Source organism: Arvicola amphibius, chromosome 6 (genome assembly GCF_903992535.2).
Source record: "Arvicola amphibius chromosome 6, mArvAmp1.2, whole genome shotgun sequence".
Classification (NCBI taxonomy): Eukaryota; Metazoa; Chordata; class Mammalia; order Rodentia; family Cricetidae; genus Arvicola; species Arvicola amphibius.
This window is the reverse complement of record NC_052052.2, coordinates 70306539-70313165: the sequence shown is the minus strand read 5'-3', so window position 1 is coordinate 70313165 and position 6627 is coordinate 70306539. Positions and strand designations below refer to the sequence as shown.

Below are 6627 nucleotides of genomic sequence, written 5' to 3'. Positions count from 1 at the left end.
CAGTGGCTCTTTTCAGCTAGGGTTAGTTTTACGATAACCTCCCTGCCACTTGTTATAGACAATGGATATGAACAAAAGTTAACTTTTAACAGAAGTTTGTACATGACTTTTAGCATCCATACTATCCTATAAACTTTAACCAAAGGCCCTCCATGTCTGCATGTTTTGCATTTTTAGAATACCTCTAAAAATATTTGCTATATAGAACCAGTTGTGCCAGAAAGAGTTATAGGATCCATGTAAACACTGTTAACTGTGAAGAAGATTTGCAGGTTTATGTAAACAAAACTTAGCTAAAACCTTGGTATCAGAAATTGTAAGTCTTAAAAGGCTTAGCCTTAGAATTGTAAAATTTCTTTGTTCATGCCCAATGCTATAAAAAGGATGCTAGAATCTGCCCCCATTGCCAGTTTCAGAAGTCTAAACTCTGTAGTCCCAGCTGGAAGCATCTGTGCCCTTGCAGTGATTTTTTTCTTTTTTTTATGAATAAAGTTGGTTTCTGGTTTCATAGAACATGGCCGTGCCCCCATTATTTCACACTCTTGGTTCCAACAATACACTTTTAAGCCTTTCTGACTTCTTCCCTGTATGCAATTATGTCATGATAGCATTATGTCATGAACATTAGTTCTTACAAATTCACTCAGGGCTCTCTCTCCTAGATCTTTTCCCTATAGCACTTACTTTTATTTTCATACAAGTGGTGATACATTTTTAAATTGATGTGGTGTTTATATAGCATAAAATTTATCTATTAACAATTTCAGTTTGTACAATTCAGCTTTTTAAGTTTGTGAAATTAATCTTACTGATTTCTAAATATTTGTATTACTTCAGAGAGAAAATCTTCATATTTAGTAGGAATTCCACAGTATACTTTTCCCAGTAACCACTTGGCAGCAACTAACAAACTCTATATTGTCTTTCTATATTGCCTGTTCTGTGCATCTTGTGTAAGTAGAATCTTAAACATATTAAGTATAGTTAAATACCTTGGATATTCACACATGATCTTTAAGGGACCTCCTGCTTTCACTTCACTTGGATACATTTCCTGTATAGAATTGATTAACTATGGTGACTATTACAAAGGGAAATTATAAGTTCAGAAATTAATGTGTTTTCCAAAGTTGTACCATTTTATATTACCAAAAAATAGGAGGGATATGATGTATCTGCTTGCTAACCACAACTTAATACCTTTTGATCTCTTATATTTTACTTATAACCATTGTAGTAATATGAAAGAAAATGGTCCCCAAAAAGGTAGTGGCACTATCAGGAAGTTTGACTTTATTATTGTAGGTATGGAGTTGAAGAAAGTGTGTCATTATAGAGGCTGGCTATGAGGCTTCATATAGTTGCTCGAGCCACATCCAATGGATCAGATCACTTCCTGTTGCCTATAAGTCAAGATGTAAGGAATCTCAGCTCCTGCTCCAGAACTATGTCTGCCTACATGTTACCATCTTGCACTATGTTGATAATGGGCTAAGCCTTTGAAATTGTAAACCACCCCGTTGTAGGAGGATGCTTGTTTGTTCCTGTCTGCCAGAACTGAAATAATCACACAGAAACTATATTATATACAATACGTTTGGCCAACAGCTTAAGCATATAGCTAGCTTGCTTTTACATCCTTGGTTAGCTCATTTCTATTATTTTAATTATACACACATACATATACATACACACACACACACATATATATATATTTATATATATGTATATATATATGTGTATGTATATGTATGTATATATATATATATATATATATATATATATGTCAAGATGTAAGGAATCTCAGCTCCTGCTCCAGAACTATGTCTGCCTACATGTTACCATCTTGCACTATATTGATAATGGGCTAAGCCTTTGAAATTGTAAACCACCCCGTTGTAGGAGGATGCTTGTTTGTTCCTGTCTGCCCAGAACTGAAATAATCACACAGAAACTATATTATTTACAATACTGTTTGGCCAACAGCTTAAGCATATAGCTAGCTTGCTTTTATATCCTTGGTTAGCTCATTTCTATTATTTTAATTATACACACATACATATACATACACACACACACATATATATATTTATATATATGTATATATATGTGTATGTATATGTATATATATATATATATATATATATATATATATATATGTCAAGATGTAAGGAATCTCAGCTCCTGCTCCAGAACTATGTCTGCCTACATGTTACCATCTTGCACTATATTGATAATGGGCTATATATATATATATATATATATATATATATATATATAGTTTACCACCAGACTCCCTCTGAGGGCTTCATGGCATCTCACTAATCTCTCTATACATCTTTTCCAGCCTAGCTATATTCTGTTAAGCCATTGGCCCAAAACAGCTTTTTATTAACTAATAAAAGCCAGTACATATACAAAGGACTTCCCACACCATTTCCCTTTTTCTGCTTAAATAACAAAGAAGGTTTTAACTTTAACATAGTAAAATTATATATAGCAAAACAGGTATCAAGCAAAGATCACAGTTACAATATTTATATCTACTATATCTTTTATCATAGTTTCCTAGGATAAAACTATAATTATGTATTTTTTCAACCAAAGATTCCAGAAGTATATAATATTAACCTAAGTAAACAGAAAGTGCATTGTAAGCAACTTTCAAAAGTCTAGAATTCTTCTAATTCATCCAAAGTTCTTCTGCATCATTGGAGCACCCACCTTCAGTCTGGCATACTTCATACTGGCCCCATAGTATCTGGCAGACTTTCCCATGAACCAGGAAGTTTCAAAAACAGTTAAACCTATATTGGCAGAATCAAGATGTCATTGTTTTTTTACCCGCTGAGTAGTATTCTAGCATGTATATATTCCACACTTTCTTCAACCATTCTTCCACTGAAGGGTGACCAAATCGGACTCTCTGAGGGTGGCTGATGGTGGAGGCTGACCGAGGAGCCAAGGACAATGGCGATGGGCTTGGTCTCTACGACATGGACGGGCTCTGTGTGAGCCTTGTCAGTTTGGTTGCTCACCTTCCTGGACCTGGGGGGGAGTTGGGAGGACCTTGGACTCAACATAGTATAGAGAACCCTGATGGCTGTTTGGCCTCAAGAGGGAGGGAGTGGGGGTGTGGGTGGAGGGGAGGGGAGGGAAGGTGGAGGAGGAGGGGAGGAGATGGCAATTTTTAATAAAAAATAAATAAACTGGAAAAAAAAAAGAAAATGACAGGTCCGATCCCTGCAAAAAAAAAAAAAAAAAAAAACCTATATTGGCAGTTTGTCAGTCACTTTCTTCTGTGTCCTGCAGAATGTTTGGCAGACTCTTTCAGGAAGCAGGAACCCCAAAGGACTGTCTCACCTTTTTAGGCAGCTTTAGCAGTCATTTTTCTGTGAGTCCTGCATGTTCAGTTCATACAGCATAACCTTAAGCAGTTCAGGCAAGAGCAGTTTCTTGCCCAAATGGCTAACAGAGTCCATAAGGAGCCTGTTCAATGTCCATCATCTTCTTAGAGTAGATTAGTGCTGACAGGATGAGATGTGTCTCATGCCTTAAAAAGTTCTAAGTTATTAAAACATTTTAAATGCTATATTCTGAAGGTCTCTGAAAGATTTGAAGAATACCTATCTAGTTGAAATAAAACTCTATATATCTAGAAAACCTAACTAACATGACTACAAGATTTACTATTACAGATGACCTTCCATTAACCTATAATTTTAATTATACATTACAATTTTAAATGAGCTGCACAAACACAATACCTTAATCAAGAGCAGAATAACAAAATTGACCTTCAATTTTTATCAATAAACCAAGATCTATACCAATGCAAATATTCATCTCTATAGCATATCCCCTTTTAACGTAAATAAACATTATAAAAATATTTGGAAATTTGGGCATAGTTCTCTCCAAACTGCTTTTTGCTTTTTGTTTGGTAAAGTTATTTTGGGGGGTGTTTATGGCTACCTTTCAGGAGGTCTTGATTCATGAAAGCACATTAATCTGGAAGTATTCCACAGGTTCTCATCTTTTGTGAAAACAAAAAAAGAACCTCTTCTCCAAAGCAACAAATCTTTAGACCCAAATTCTGAAGTCAAGATATCTTTAGAAAATATATGTTGATTTAGCTTAGCAGCCCATACAATGAAATATCTCTCTGTATTTAGCTCCTTCAGAGTCAAAAAGTTCAGAGAAAACACAATGATATACATAATCCAGACTCCATGTATATTCCATCTTACATGGCTTATTTTTCTTACTCTATTAACTTCCCTATAAGTTTAATATTTATTTTATTATGGTTTACTCTTTTAATTTATTACCATCTGTACTCTTTTTATATTACATTTACTGTCTCTTTACTCTTCCTTCTCCCAAGCAACGTACATTTTTCAAACACACTGTGTTGTTCAGAGGTCCTTTATGTCAGAATCTGTCCTATTATGTATCTGTAATTCTTTTCTATCCTGGAGAATTTTTAAAATGGTAAGCAGCTTGATCTTAGAGGCCCTGGGTCCTGGTTCCACCTCTTTCTGCTTTTCAAAATGGCCGAGGTACCATTACAGCCAGCTCTGGGACTGCCAGGTAGGAGCTGCACTCAGCACTTTAACTCTGAGAAGAAGTGTACAGTACATAAACCCTTTTATATCTGAGTAATAGCTAAATCTGCCATGCAGCACACTGTGAGGCCTGGAAATAGCTCTGTGTATTATGGCGGGAATCTGCCATACTCTCTTGCTAGTAAACTCCTAGCAGACCTGATCCTATTGCCTTCCCAGGAGGGTATGGGGGTGGTACTGAGCTGCAGGCATGGTCTCAACCACTTTCCTCCTAACCCCAAGCCGGCATACAAGCACCCAGTCCCACAAACCCCAATCAAGTCCTTCATAGCTGATCCTCCCAAAAGAGTCAGAGCCCTTTGTGCTGGGGAACCAGAAAGCTGCTGCCATGAAACTGTGGGGGGTTGTTTTGGTTTTTTTTTGTTTGTTTGTTTGTTTGTAATTAGGAAGACCTCTCTTAAAGGAGCCATGGCCATCAAACAGAGCCTGTACAGAAGAAAAATTACAGCTAACCTTTGTTTTTTAGTGTTTTGAATTCCTTTCCAAGCCCTCTCAGGTTTTTTTTTTTTTTTAATTAAGTAATTTATTAACCCAGCATCCTTTGTTCTAATGCTTCTTGTTGGCAGCTGCCATCTGTCCTGCAATCTTGTCCAGATCTCTCTGTCTCTGAGGTGTTAGCTTGCGGCCTCCATCTTGGTCCATTTCCACCATTTTAAGCCCCTCCAGGACTTGGAGAATGCGGCTGGCCACACTCCTGAAGCCTCTGCTGAAGTGGGTGGGCCTGACACCGTTTCTCTGCCATCTTCCATAGATCTTGGTCATGGAGCCAACCCTGGCACCACCATGCAGGTACAGATGTCGTGCTGTAGAAGCAGCTCATGTGTAGAACCAGTTCTCATCATAGGGGGCAAGCTCTTTATGTTTGGCCAGCTTGACTGTGTCCACCCATTTGGGGACTTTCAGCTTCCCGGACTTTTTTTAGGAAGACTGCCAGAGCTCTGAAGAACTCCTGCTGGTTAATGTCTTTTACAGTAACTCCAGGCATGGTGAGGCCTTCACGCTGCTATCCAGGGGAAAGGGCCCCTCTCAGGTTTTATGTGGATTTATCTAGCACACGTTGGAGGACGAATTTGTAGTAGGAGGTCGCTTGTTCGTTCCTGGATGCCCAGAACGGAAATAATCATGGAGAAACTATATTATTTACAACGCTGTTTGGCCAATAGCTTAAGCATATTGCTAGTTAGCTATTACATCTTTGGTCCCATTTCTATTATTTTATATTTTACTAAGAGGGTTGTGGCCTACCAGCAAGTTCTATCTGGCAGCTCACCTCTTTCCCATCTGGTGGCTCCATGATGTCTCACTGACTCCACCTACTCTCTCTATATATATCTCTTCCAGACTGGCTATATTCTGTTAAGCCATTGGCTAAAAGCAGCTTTTTTATTAACCAATAAAAGCAGCACATATACAGAAAGACTTCTCACATCAACACCCAATTAAATGTTTTTCCTTTATAAGAGTTGGAATTTTCATGGTGTTTCCTCAGAGAAATAGAAACCCTAAGACAGAACTTGTTACTAGGGACTGGGGTATTGCTATAATAGGCCTAACCATGTAGAGGAATGCAAATAAATTCATATCTCTCACCATGCACTAAACTCACGTCCAAATGGATCAAAGACCTCAATAAAAAACCAACCACACTGAACCTCCTAGAAAAGAAAGTTGGAATTATCCTTGAATGCATGAGCACAGGAAACCATTTTCTAAATATAATACAAGTAGCACAGACACTGAGAGCAACAATTAATAGATGGAACCTTCTAAAACTGAGAAATTTCTCTCAAGCAAAGGACATGATCAAAAAGACTAAATTTCAGTGTACAGAATGGGAAAAGACCTTCACCAACCCCACATCTAACAGATGACTGTTCTCCAAAATATACAAAGAACCATAGAAATAGGCAACAAAAGAACAAATAATCCAGTAAAAATTGGGGTATAGACCTAAACAAAGAACTCTCAACAGAAGAATCTCAATGACCAAAGGCACTGG

At 37.4% G+C, this 6627-nt stretch overlaps 1 pseudogene; it reads right to left on the bottom strand.

The window, feature by feature from the left end:
* Positions 1-5174: 5174 nt before the first annotated feature.
* Positions 5175-5613, bottom strand: LOC119817917 (annotated as a pseudogene).
* Positions 5614-6627: the final 1014 nt, after the last annotated feature.